The sequence below is a fragment of the Brienomyrus brachyistius genome, unplaced genomic scaffold, assembly GCF_023856365.1.
Source record: "Brienomyrus brachyistius isolate T26 unplaced genomic scaffold, BBRACH_0.4 scaffold38, whole genome shotgun sequence".
Classification (NCBI taxonomy): domain Eukaryota; kingdom Metazoa; phylum Chordata; class Actinopteri; order Osteoglossiformes; family Mormyridae; genus Brienomyrus; species Brienomyrus brachyistius.
In genome coordinates this window covers 48,931-63,603 of record NW_026042313.1, presented here as the reverse complement: position 1 = coordinate 63,603, position 14,673 = coordinate 48,931, and the positions used below count along the sequence as shown (strand labels likewise).

Here is a 14,673-nt window from a genome sequence, read left to right as displayed (position 1 = left end):
TTAGATGTCACTATCACTCTCACTGTAACTGAACTGACCACCATGGCGGCTGCTTCGCAAAGTGGTTAATGTCCCAGACCCGATGGCTTTCCTTCAGAGTTCTATAAAAAGTTATGGCCCCAGTTGTCCTCTCTCCTATTGGACATGTTCAACAACCTGAACCTCTTGCCCAAGCTAATATTTCTCATGCTAAAAAAGGGGAAAGATCCTCATTCTTACACCTCCTTTCACCTAAAGGCTTATTGAATACGGACTAAGATCCTGTCCAAAGCACTGGCCCTTCAGGCTTGTTTGACCAGATTGAGGTCCTTGTCAGAATTTTGTTGGTGGTTCCAGTGTCTTCATGTGAAGCTGAGAGGAGCTTCAGTGCATTGCGCAGACTAAAAACATGGCTAAGGGCTACTATGGGCCAAGACAGACTTCACAGTCTATTAGTCTGCAATATGCAGAAAGACGAGCTGGACAACTTTAACATAAACAACATATGGTAAGAGTGTGGGGCCCAGTGATACCAGGAAAAACACATTTGGTACTTTTGTTTAGTGTCTATTCATTAATGTAAGTTTGCTTTAAATTGCAGATGTTTTTTTTGTTGCATAGAACAGTTACTTTAAATTGATTATTTAATTGTTTGATTTTGATACAAAACATTACTTTTTTTATATCTTTTTCACAATAATAGTCATGTTTAAATTTTATTGAATGTTGATGGCTTGACCGTAAACAACATAACAAAAAATGCAATAAATAGTTTTGAAGAAAAATCTGCTTTGTCACTGAACCTGAGAAAAACTTTGAAAATAAGCATAATGACACAGTCTCCATGCTACAATAATAATGACAGAAGTAAAGTTTACGCCCATGATTATAATAATTATAGCAACTGTATTTTCTGTATGGTTGAAGATCTGTCTGGTCTTTATTCATTTAATTATCACTGTAAATATCTGGTTAACTATCTATCATTTACTCCTCAGAAAGCAAATTCAGACAGCGGTTGCCTGGATCAACACCCAGTACTGGGATGCCTGGAACCTGTGTGACGAGGTGATCGACTGGGGAGACGGTGTGGAGGAGTGCTCACGAGCGACACCCCCACTGTCCAGGTTGGGGGGGATAAGGAGGGATTGGGAAGGGCTACTTGGGAAAATGTGGAGGTATCAGAAAGGGGCCTCCAATGGTGAGATGGAGGGGGCAGAGGCTGGTATGAATGGAATGCATATGGTAAATGGAGGTGAGGAGAATGGATGTGAGGTAGGAGTGAATGTGGAGGAGGTTAAGGGAGAAGGAGAGAAAAGTAGAGGGAATGCTTTGGGATCTATTGTGTCACAAGGAGGCAGATCATGGCTGGAAACCATTCAGGAAGAAGGATGTGAGGAAGAAGAAGAAACTGAGGTGGCGTTTCAGGAGGAACAAGACGCTGAGGTTGCCCAGTTGGACAGATGGTGTCCATGTGGCTGGTGTAAGGTGGGGTAGGAGGCTTCTGAACCATGTGTTAGGCCTAGTGCATTTATGGATTGTGCTTGTTTGTTGTAATGAAATAAGCTTATAAACTAAACATAATATATTTTATAGGTACGTGTTTATATCAGTGTAAAAAGGGAAGGGGTTTCTCTATGACTTGGGTTGGTAGTAGCATTTGGGGGGTCAAGGAGTCAGATGTTAGTGGTTTATGGTAGTGTATTGTGTGTTGAAGTTTATTGAATTGGCGGACTACACATCCCATCATCCCCTGCGCACCACAAAATAATAGTCCATGCTTAGTGTGCTGTTTGGTTTATTTCTTTCTTTATTCAAGGCAATAACTTAGAGCTGTGAGGTACCCACTGTTCTAGTTTTATCCATCGGCCATGGTAAAGGGAGAACTTGGGTAAATCAGCAGAAGTCTCTCACCAACTTCCACCCCGGTTGCTGTTTCCTCTGGTCCCTCGGCATATGGGTTCCCTGCGGAAGCGCGCGCCGTCTGGGGAAGGTTCCCTTATAGCCCAGGGTGGAACAGGGGAAGGTGAAGGTTTGGCACAAAAGGGGGGGGGGGAATAGGTGAGAAAGGTTGTTTGTTCTTGCTTTTGTTGTGTGAGGTGGGATGTGCTGTGTGAAAGAGCAGGGGACGGTAATGCTTAAGGGCCAGCTATTATGATGTGTTCCATGTTAAATGTATGTGTTGTAATGTATGTTGTTAGTACATGAAACTCCAACTGGTTTCCCCTTGTCGTTGGGCTGTCCCAATTAGTTTAATGGGAAGCCGTATATAAGGGCAGGGGATTAGAGTAAAAAGGGTGGTTGGTGGTCTTTCTTTTGGTCTAATTGTTGTTTGTTTTTATTTTTATTATTTTTTTTTGTTGTTTTTGTCATGCTGTGGCCTGTGTGGATTATAGGCATGTCAAGGCCAAGAGAGAGGGGTAACAGCTTGAGGTGAGGCTGGAAAGGCCCCATGAAATAAAGCTACCTTTGTTCTGAGGCCTACTGCGTTTGTGCCTGGTTTCTCCCCACTCGCATGCGGGGTTGTTTGCATTCCCTCAACTCAATAAGGCAGGGCCTGTCCAGCTCTTGCCTTTTTCACATTCAGTATCTACATGTAAAGGGAGCAGACACAGGAAAAAGGTATTGAAGACCCTTGATATGATATTGCTGTTTTTGTTTTAGATTCCAAAGTTAACCCTTTAATTTATCCCTTTTCCCCAAGTAGAACGCTGCATTTACTTTACATTTTGCTTTGGAGTCGGAAGTTCCAAAATCACCAGGTAAGTTAATCGATTGTATGTGTTTTAACTACTAGAAAGATGTTAATGATAAGCCTTAAGATTTATTAAAAATGTATTGTTTTTTTGTAAATTAAAAACGGGTACCCTCGTGGACCAAGACTTGAGGGCATTTGTACAATCCACCTGTACAACTTTAACTGGTTCTGCAGCCTTTTTCTCCCCACAGCCTCTGCTTGTTCCCTTCTTCTCTTTCTGTCTTCCCTCCAGGAGAGCTCCTCAGGCATCTCCTGCCTGTAATTCCTGGGAAATGCCACCTGCCACCCATCCTTGGAAGCGTCGCCCATTCTCAGGATCTCATGCGTCACCATTCATCACAGTCACAGCGCTTGCAGACATCTGGATAAAAGGAAAAGCCCATTTTTTTAAAACTTACACGTTAAATTTTCCTCTAATTACCATTTTATTCTTTTAAATTTCATTATGTTTAATTACATTTAGTATGGATTAAGGCACAGCCAGCCTGGATTAAGGCATCACCAGCCTGGCATCAGACTCTCCGGACAATGCCAGCCCAGAGGGGGCTGACCTGGAGGACATTCCCCCGGAGGACATGGAGTGGGAGCCTCCAGGTCTTGACCTGAGTCCCACTCCGTGGTGTCAGCCCCGTGGCCAAAGTTTCCCCAGCCGAGGAGGCTATCGCCGCGACAACGGCAGGGTCAACAGAAATCCAGTCGTGGGCTCAGCTCCGGGAGGAAAAAACGAGGGTATGCTACCCAGACCTGCCTCCTGATCCAGGCTTGGTCCATGATGGTCTTTCAGGGTATCCCATCCAATGGTTCCCAAAAGGAACCACCTCCGGTCTCCTTATGGCTCTGATACTGGCCTGTGCTTTTGTTTTGCAAGGTCCCTGGTTTGGTCCAGTTCCTGTCCTGCCTGCCCCTCGACACCCTCCGACTCTGCCAACCCCTCGCCGTCTACCGATGCTGTTCTTCCCTCGGCTGCCGCAGACGAGTAGAGCTTCTACAGACCCAGACAGGATTCCAAAGGCCCCCCTGGCCGTGACCCTTCTGCGGCACCCCGGAGCCCATCAGAGGCCCTGAACTGTTCACTTTACCTCCCATGCTACCTAGTGTCTTGCCCCTCCTAATACCTCAGTCTTTGGTCTGTAGTCTTGCTTCCCCGTGGCTCTCCCTGGTTTCACCTCTTAGCCTGATTTCACTGTTCCAGCCCCCACTCCAGTCACTCTTGCTTCCCGCTTTAGGTTCCCCTCTCCTGGCCATATTATTGTTGCACTGGTTCCGTTGCTTGCCTGTCTTGTCTGGTTGTGTCCTGCCTTGTCTGTCCCTGTGTCGTCTTTGGTCCTTTTGATGCCCAATCCCTCCCTTTTGTCTCCTTCTACTGTGTCCTTTGTTCCCACTTACCCACTGACACCCACTGTCTGTCTTTTGGTCCATAGTCAGCATCCCTGTTGGATTACCTGGCCTGTCATGATTTGTGTCCTGGGGGTTAGTCTCCCCTGTTGTCCTTGGTTTTGCCCTGGTCTGTGTGTCCCCTCAATGATGCCCTTGTACCCGGAGGGCACAGGATTGGGAGGGGGGCGTTTACTGTCATATCTTGCCCATTTAATCAACCTTACCCTCCAGTTCTCCTCCCTGATGAGCCACGCTTGGTGTCTATTAGTCTCATCCCATGTTCCTCCCCTTCTGTCAGTCACTATCAGCTTCCTTGTGTTTTCCCATTCCTTAGTCTGGTAAAGTGCCCAGTCCTATCTTCTCCAGTTGTGTCCTTGTCTGTTTGCGTCTCTGTGCCCAAACCTGCCTGTCAATAAAACCCCACGAAGGGGATTCTGCCCTACAGCTTGCATTTGGGTCCTACTTCCCACCGGTGACGTGACAGAGGAATACATGCTTAGTGCCAGGCAGAAATCTTTGATTTTGCATCCATATGGTGACTTGGTGAAGTTAGCTGATAGTTCTCTTGATTCCAAAGACATGATTCTTGTCTGTGCATTATGCATATCCAAAGTTAAGAGCTTCAGATTAATAGGTGCGAAAAACGCATCTTGCGTTTGTCGAGTTCGAAGGGTTAACTCACTGAATATTTATGTTACGCCGAACATGACTCATTGTCGTTTTGGACAGTAAGCACTTTATGTAATTCATCCATTGCTCCTTTTCCTTATGGTATACAGCCGCTTTATACATGTGGAGACTCACACACATTTTTCACATTCCATTACTTTCACACATTTTACTGTCATTGTACATCTCTTCTGATGTCACATTTATTTATTTGTTTATTTATAACCTGGTAACTGCACACTGCACAAATACAAATAAATGATGAATTACCAAAACCTTAAATACTGTACAGAAGGATAAACTCAATTATTGCTGAAAAAATCTACACACAGATATAAAAATATAATATTCCCATCAAAATCACACATGCACAGCCAAAAATGTAGGCAGTAACTATATACTGCTTTGCCAAACAGGTACAGGTATCAGACACAGAGAACATCAACTTGTTCATTATACTCTTTGGTTATAAGATAACTGGGTACATCATCCAGCAGAAGGAAAAATAGGCCGACCATTTAAAACTGAGAATACATTCAGCAAACTGAATGTGACCTTCACTGCCAGACATGCAAAGTGTTAAAAGGTGCAGTGTTATACTGTACATAACATTTTAATTAAAGATATTCAAATTTAATATTGTGTACTTTAGTGAACTTTTGTTACCTTCCTCGCACAAATATGTGAATTCGTCCCATACTGAAAGAAATTACCCTTTATGCCCTCACCGATGTGAATTGGCACAAATTTCCACAGCTTTCTCACCATAGCCAGCCATTTTCTCCATAATCATAATCAATTCCAACTCCTATTATTTCTTTCACTGCAGACAGAATGACGTGGCCTTCCATCCACTTCAGTCTCATTCATTCTGCAATATGGGTGCTTGTGGTTATTAAGCAAGCAAGCAAATGATCCATCTTCTTCTGCAGTATCAGCACTTAAAGGAGAAAGTTAGTGTGAGAATAGGTGACTGCAGTGACTGTCCTTCCGTGCCATCAGTGTGTGCAGGGAGTAAGACCAGAGTACAGACGCACAAAGCTTATATTTCTTGCTTTTACCAAAAACAAGCTGAAAAATAAATATGTCCAGCTCTTGCCTGAGAACTGCTGCGATATTTCTATTTCAAATACAAGCTCGAATCCATCCATCCATCCTATGTAACCGGGGGTCCGGCGTCGGCTGTCAGAGGGCTGAAACGGCAGACGCTGTCGGTAATCCAGGTCGGCTGATCGTAGCTGGCAGTAAGCGCGCCAGGCATGATTCGGAGCCAAGGAGGTGAAGCAGAGATCGGTACACAGGAAGACAGGAACACAAGGAGGGGAAAAACGCTTGCACGCTGCATAAACCACGAAGATCTCACGTCTGGCCAGAAATAAGAGACTGAGAAGGGGAAGGTTGACCACAGATGGGAGGGGCGGGGTTCCAAAGCGGAACCACACCTCCTCAGGCACTTCCATCTCCTGCCAATATTCCTCTGTCCTTTATTTCCCTTCACACTGCACTCCAATCATGCTCCACAACCACAAACCTCTGAAATCTCCTACACTCTCTGCACTCGACTGACTCCTTACCAGCTTCTCTCCTGCCGCTGCCTGCACTCCTTCATGTTCTGTCGGCACCCAAACCACCTGCTTTGCTCGCCCCATCATTTCTCCCAGATTTAGCGTGGGCTGATTAAAAGCCACTGCTAAGGGGGGCTCCTCCTCTGGTGTGTTGTACCATTCCCACCAGTCCTCCGTATCTGAATGGCTACTCCCTCAGGGCCTAATATTATCCAGTCTGTTGTCATGCAAGATTCTGGAACATGCAGGTTGGACAGGTGTGTCTATGCTGATCACAGCTCCAGCACACCAGCTGAATCAGCCTGTTCCCCAGTCTCCCCAGGGTCTAGGATCATCAAATTTGTGAGTAAATGGGTACCCTCTGAGGAAACCCCCATCCATTGTATCTACTCACCTGTTCTAATTAGGAACCGGAGGCCAATTAGTGGCCTTGTTTTTTTGGCGGTGACTGACTCAATTTCTTCGTCAGCTCCCTCTCATGCTCTTCAGCAGAGTCCTCCTCCTCTCTGTACAAGTCAATAGCGTGGATCAGCTGCTTCTCAGGAATAGTAATAAGCGCCACCACTTGCCTTAGCCTGCTTCTCACTGGCTTCAGGAGCGTGTCCTGCAGTGCCCTCCGGTACAGACCTCTGAACACCGAATCCTGTAGGTCCTGCTCTGTCTCAGTGCTCCACCGCTTTTCTTGGGCTTGCAGATAGGCAGCTGGGCTCTCCCCCTCCTTTACGGGCTCCTCCTTCATTTCAGCCACACCTAGTCCCTGTCACCACTGCCAGCATTCTCTCCATTCCGTCTACCCCCAGGACACAAGCCTGAACCGCTTTTATGTCCCCCATCACCAAGAGCCGTCCCATAGTTTCCTCCTCAAATACTTTCATCCATTTTCAAGCTCCGTCTGCCAGGACTGTTCTGCCCATGGTACATACTGTGTCTGTGCTCCTTTCGCCACCAGGGGGAGCATCAGAGTGTCCCTATCGGGGGTCTCACAGCCCTCCTGCTTCCCACTGTTCTATGATCTGCATTATCCTCCTCTACTCCTTCCTCACTATCCGTTTCTATCTCCTTCTCCTGAAACTGACTCCATCCTCTACATGGAGGGTTAGGGCTGTCCATCAGATGCATCAGCCCTTCTGCAGCCCTACCACTTGCTCCGCACCCCACCTTTATATCCCCCCCTTTTTTCTTAAACCCACATGCCTGGCCTTCTATTATTATATCACTCCTTCGCAGTCCTTCCTTCACGGTCTGCCGCCGCTGGTCGCTCACTTCCCTGTACCCATATAAACAACTTTCTTCATCCTTCTGTTTCTTCCCCTCTGAACTTTACCTTGCCCTCTATTACTGGAAAGTGGCCCTTAAATATCAGAGGTGGCCCTTCTACTAACAGATACAGTCCCTGATACAGAGGAAGTCGTAACTCCTCCTGCTCTGTTTCACCTTTGACTCCTGCCTGATTCTCACTCATCACTCTCTCATCACTTTCTGCTCTTTTCTCCAGGCCTCTCCCTTTGCCATAACCTCAGAACCTCCAGTTGCTCACTCCTTTTCTTGTTACACCTTTCTGTGTTCTTATTAGCCTTATGATACTTTATCAGAGTCTCCATCTCCTCACACACTGCCACATCCAGAAATATGGCAGAAATATAAAGTACAGATATTTTATGGGTTCCACTGAAATAAAGGTAGCTGATTATGAGAAAGACCTCGGTGTGTATGTTGATGCTTCCATGTCCCACTCTCGCCAGTGTGGGGAAGCAATAAAAAAGGCAAATAGAATGTTGGGTTACATCTCTAGGTGTGTGGAGTTTAAGTCAAAGGAAGTGATGCTATGATTGTATAATTCCTTGGTAAGACCCCACCTAGAATATTGTGTGCAGGTTTGGTCACCATACCTTAAGATGGACATTGCTGCCTTGGAAAAGGTGCAACGTAGGGCTACGAGAATGATTCCCAGTCTTAGCGGAATGTCTTATGAGGACAGGTTAGTTGAGCTGAATCTGTTCAGACTAAGTGGGGGCATGAGCCAGTTATATAAGATTCTAACAGGTCTGGATGGTGAGTGACATGACATACTAGAACTCGTGGCCACAAGTAGAATTTAGCGGGAGAACATTTTAAAACGAATTTGAGGAAGCACTTCTTTACACAGCGTGTAGTTAGAGTATGGAATAGTCTTCCTACTAGTGTAGCGCAAGCTAAAACCCTGGGTTTCTTTAAATCAGAGCTAGATAAGATTTTACCAACTCTGAGCTGTTAGGTAAGTTTTTCCCAAAAGTGCTTGATGGGCCGGATGGCTTCCTCTCGTTAGTAAATTTCTTATGTTCTTAAGGTTACTTTTCCTATAGAACAAGTCTATACATTGTACTTTTATTAAACAAATGAAATAGCCTTATGCTATTTATCTTATTTACACAAATGCTTGTCATTTTTGTCTCGTCTACACGGTTGTGTATTTACAATTCTCCTCTGCTCTCTGTATTGCGCATGGCGGACTTCCGCCCCGATGCAGACAGGTGAGCACACTCCCACCAGCGGACAGAGAGCGCGCGTCGGAAAATATGTCACGTCAACCATCTCAAAAGCAGACAAAAATATCTGCTGTGCCATTTATCTGTGTATGACTCCTCAGATCTCCAGTCCGGTCAAAAGTTTCACTAATTATCTACTTCTTCCCTTGCATGTTTAGTCCTATACTGAACTCCCTGTTCACTACACCTTACACATCTTAAGTTTAAGATTTGTCCAAATTTTACAGTAACCTACCCACACTTATATTACAGAGAATGTTTTTTGCATTAAAGCTCGCAAATACTAAATTTGATTCCACAGTTATGGCTTTAGATACCGAGGGATCCTGGTATATCATACTTATACAAAACTAATTATGGTAAATTACTATGTGAAATAAAGAATTATCTCAAAGATGGGAAATCCTCCCTCTATCCTTATTGGGGAGAGTGGAGAGCATTAGAATGAACATACCACCTAGGCTTCTCTTTATGTTCCAGTCCCTGCCCATAGGGGTCCCTATATCTACATTCAAAACGCTCAATAAATGGTTATCCAAATTTACCTGGCAAAACAAAAGACCCAGGATTGAACTGAAAAGACTATTAAACCCAAAAGAGAATGCGGGTCCTGACTTGCCTAATTAAAAAAAATATTACTTGGCAGCCCAACTTATATCAGTAGTGGTATGGATTACCCAGGACAGGGAGGGTCAGTGGGTGGTAATGGAACAGAGTATCTGCCCAAATTTGCCGCTGGACATAGCAATTATTTTTAATCAAGATACACGGAAAGTAAATAAAATCAATAACATTTGGATAGGAAACGCTCTGAAAAGTGAGAGAGAGGCTGGGACGCCCTTCATCAATATCAAGATCAATGAAAATTGCACAGAATGTTGATTTTTTCTACCATCTAAATTAGATACAGGGTTTAAGACATGGGGAGAAAAGAGGTTTAACCAGTTGGATCAGTTGTGTGATGGAGGAGATCTAATGTCCTTCGAACATCTTAGAAATAAATGTGGCCTCCCAGTGCCGGATTGTTTTAGATACCTACAGTCAACAAATATATTGTTTATATGAACAATTAAAGGATTGGTTAAAAAGAACATTATATCATATATTTATAAAATATTGCAAAAAGAGTCAACAGTGTTAATAAAGAGAAATGAGAACTAGAGATGAATACTATCATTAACGATGAAGATTGGACTCATTCATGTAAAGAAGGACACAGAATAACAAACAGTCCTACATGGTGGGAATTTGATTGGAAAGTTAAGATGAGATACTTTAAGACTCCCCTTCTCACCTCTACGTTTGGTAACACCTCAAATCAGGGGTTTATTGGAGGGGTTGTGACCTGGTAGGAGACCACACCCACATTTTTTGGGATTATCCAGAACTGTCAGAGTACTGGCAAAATATACAGGAAGAGATAAAAAATAAATGTTTGAACATAAAATTACCACTTGAACCAGCTCGTTTCATACTAGGAATTATGCCACAGAATATAGTGCATGAAAATAAGGTTGTATTACAGAGAGTTCTTCTTGTAATTGCCAGGAGGATGATAACGATCTCCTGGCTAAAACCCCAGACACCCACGACAGTACAATGGAAAGAAAGAGGAAAGAAAGTGTATAATATGGAATTTATAACTGAAAAATTGTTAACGAGAACAGAGTGTTTTGTGGAAGAAATTTCTCGAAGTCCGATGTTTAAGTGTTTGACAGAACTTTATTATTTGATGAGCTCACAGGGAACAGACACTCAGCAAGCATGCGTCTTGTGTTCTGCTCCCCGAGCAACAAATGCATACATCTTTTATGGCCTAAAATGCGACAGTCATCTGACAAATCAAGGACAAATCGGATTTTTGGACGTTCCAGTTACTTCTGCCTTTCAAGGTCCAGGCAGTACAAAGAAAGTTTGGCCATTTGGAGATACCAGTTTCTTCTACGTTTTCAAGGTCCACCTATCAGCTTAGAACAAGTCTATCTATTTGGGACTTTTCCTTTTGCTATATTATTCTAGGACTCGTTGTTCTCTTTTTCTACATTTTATATTATCCAATACCATGCATTCATTTTATAATATCTTCTGCAACAGCTTACTTCTCAGGTCAAGCCTTTGCTTTGACCTGGGCCTCTTGCTGATCAAGCAATATATGGCAAACATGTTAGTTCCTCTATAGAAAATAGAAATTTCTTACTTAAGCAGATTTGCATTCTTGTTTGATACATTCAATTAATGACAAGTAAATTACATTGTTTCAACCACTATGTGTAAATCAACAACACATTGTAAACTCAATTGTTAATTACTGATTAGGTAATGCATTTTGCATAATCATCTACATTCCATTATTGATTACTGATTAGCATAATCAAGAATTTTCTATCACAGTTTCTTTATTAAAAGGTTTCCAATCTGTAATTTTCTTTTTTCAACAGAAGTATGGCACTTAGGAAAGGATAGGGTTGAATTGAGACTTCCATGTACAGCACTGTGCAAAAATCTTAGGCAGGCAAAGAAAACGATGTTTAGATTGTCCTCGTGTTGGTGTAAAACTATGATATTATGCCTGTCAAAGTGTCTCAGCTTAGCCATTTCAGAACCTCTGCTAACATCATCCTAGTATTTGTAGCGACCGTCCAGTGCAGCCATGTATTTTTTGACTTGGCCACTAGCACACCTCATACAGCTAGTCAATCTGTCAAAATCATGGAACGGCTGAGGTGCCCCTGAGGAGAAGTTTAGGAACTGAAGCGGTGTTCATCTAGCCATCCGACTAGATATCAGTATCTTTTTAGAAAAGAGAAGAAATTATTAATAGTTTTTATTGTGTTCCTCTTAATTTACACGTTCTAATGTTAAATTGTGTTATTTGTTCTAAGCCAAAGTACACTTGCTACCCAGATAAACAGCTTTAAACATTTCTTTGGACTGCCTAAGACTTTTGCACAGTACTGTATATCTTAGAACATAAGAAATTTACAAATTAGAGGAGCCCATTCGGCCCATCAAGCTCGTTTGGGAAGAACTTAACTAATAGCTCAGAGTTGTTAAAATCTTATCCAGCTCTGATTTAACCATCTCTCTCAATATAATATTGGGATCATTTATTCTCTTCAGAGGCCTCCATAGAATAATGCATCCATCCTCTCAATTATGTTTAGACAGACGTATCCTAAGGCACCAGGGCAACAACAGTCAGAATAACAACAGAATCATCAATTTCACAGCTAGTTTTAAAAATTGCTTTAATGCAGAGTGATTACAGAAAAAAAGATAAGCAAATTAGGTAATATTAACAAAATTATTAAAACATGTAGAGTAATAGACATATTTGTCTTTCAGACATATTGTGCTTTTTTAAGAGCAGAAGGGATACATTAAATCAGGATTATATTTTGTTTTTAATGATATATATATATATATATATATATATAATTTTTTTAAATTTACATCATTATAAATGAGAACTATAAGTGATTGCTAATTACTGTTAACTAATTTCCTGTATGATCTTTCTCCCCTTCAGTCTTAAAAATAATTATATGTCAGGGGGCCAATCAGTGGAGGCACACAGACACGGTGGCCGGTTATCCTATTTGTTCAGCGCCAACCCAACAAGTAGAAAATTCAGCACCACGGACAGTGATCTGTGCTACTATGACGTCAGGTCCTTTCATTGGCTCCATATATTTTTCTAGAAATAACTAATTGGCTCTTTTCTAGAAATGTCCAGCCTATATGAAGAGAATATTTTATTTTTATTTAGACTAAGAAACTACAGAAAATCAGCTCTGCATGTGATCTCCCCTTTACTGCTCAAGGAGGGCACACGCACATCAACAAATATCAATGCAACAATTACAGAAGAACAATTTCTCACAGCTTCAGAAGAAGTCAGATTTCTGTGTAATTCAGAGATTGTCCAAGACTTCTGCTAGAACATTTTCTGCACTTGAACCGAATTTCAAAATAAATGACACCTGGGTGACCCAGGTTCGAGTCTCTGCCTGGATCACATGTGTGTGGAGTTTGCATGTTCTCTCCATATCGTCGTGGGGTTTTCTCCGGGTACTCCGGTTTCCCCCCCACAGTCCAAAAACATGCTGAGGCTAATTGGAGTTGCTAAATTGCCCCTAGGTGTGCATGTGTGAGTGAATGGTGTGTGAGTGTGCCCTGCAATGGGCTGGCCCCCCATCCTGGGTTGTTCCCTGCCTCGTGCCCATTGCTTCTGGGATAGGCTCCGGACCCCCCATGACCCAGTATGATTAGTGGTTTGGAAAATGGATGGATGGATACACCTGGGTCTATTAAAAGAAGGTGATGCTGCCTGAACCACCAACCAAGGCTGGGAGGAAAGGGAGGAACACTAGTCAAATGAAGGAAGAAAAGGCCACCGTATCTCATGGTCACGAATACAAAAGTCAGGGAGTGTTATGAAGAAGGCACCACACTTAAGACTATTGGTTTTATGCAGTGAATTACACCAGAGAGAGTTTTTGCATTTTAGCTGTGTCATGTAACATTCCTCAGACTTCATTTTAATGTTTTCTTCAACGCAACAAAGTCCCACGGTAACAAAAGCGCTGAGGTCTGGATCGTTAATTGCAATGTGGGGAGTGCAGACCAGCTGGGGTGGGGGATCGTGCTCAGTCACGATAAAAGGCAAACGGGTAAATTGTGAATACGCACTTAATCTAACTACAGTTTAACGTTGTTCCACATACCAATATCACTACGTATCGGTATCGCAAAACAAAATTTAAAATGTTAAGATTCTGTCATTCTGAAAATCTGAGTATTTAAGACATTATGTTCCATAGCAATTTGTGGAGATAAATACCCTCGGACAGTAGCGTTCATTTCACAATTAAGTCTCTTTAAGTCATTGTTTTATGTTAAGCAGGATGAATGTGTGATTTTTAATTAATAAACCCTTAAGAGTTATATGCTTATGCTGTCGCATACTGTTCTCGGTATACAACTTAACTTATAAAAGTCTGTTAATCTTATTATAGAATAATATAGAGAATAATTATACAAGAACTATAATTATTATGATGTTATTATTTAATGTGTGTGGGCCGTGTTGCTTGATTACATTTGACTCCTCGGCACGTGGGACGCTGCCGGTTTGAAAGACGCGGCTTCACTTGTTTTCTGCACCAAGGTGGGTTGCCATTCTGCTCCCATTTTATCGGATAATTTATCTTATTATTTAGTATTTGTCAAATTTGCATGTATATTAAAATATGTTTGATGAGTAAAGTCAGTATATTGCTTTTAAATAAAGTGATTTTGTTCTGGGCTACTATGTTAATTATATTTAAATTTTATGCGCAAAGTGTAGTTGACATTTAACTTTTCCGCGTGCGCTTTCCTGCGTTTAAGTACATTATTGCGCTTGCTAGTGAGTAAATTAGTTCATTTCTTTTAAATAAAGTGAACATTGTTGTGGGGTGCTGTGTTGGTTAAATTTAAATTTCATGTGCAAGTCGGCTAGTTTCCTGTGCCGCAAAGTCTAGGTGATATTTCACTTTTCCGCGTGCGCTTTCATGTTGCATTCTACTGCGGATGCGGGTGGTTTCGCTCGGTGCTGCCTACAGCAATGATATTCCACCAGACCAGGAGAGGGCAGATGTATTGTAAGAAACACAAATAAAAGTAGTGAAGCAAGTCCTGTAAAGTTTGTTTGGTGACCAAAATCAGTATATTGCCATTTAGTAAAATTTAAAATTGTTCCAGGCTTCTGTTTTGATTATATCTAAATTTTATGTGAAAGTTAACTAGTTTCCTATGC

General features: G+C 42.3%; 1 long non-coding RNA gene across 1 annotated transcript; it reads left to right on the top strand.

Moving 5' to 3' along the window:
• Positions 1–2,894: 2,894 nt before the first annotated feature.
• LOC125722456 (uncharacterized) lies at positions 2,895–4,556 on the top strand. Its single transcript, XR_007386393.1, has 2 exons — positions 2,895–3,466; positions 3,606–4,556. It is a non-coding gene; the product is annotated as an uncharacterized LOC125722456 (long non-coding RNA).
• The last annotated feature ends 10,117 nt before the right edge of the window (positions 4,557–14,673 follow it).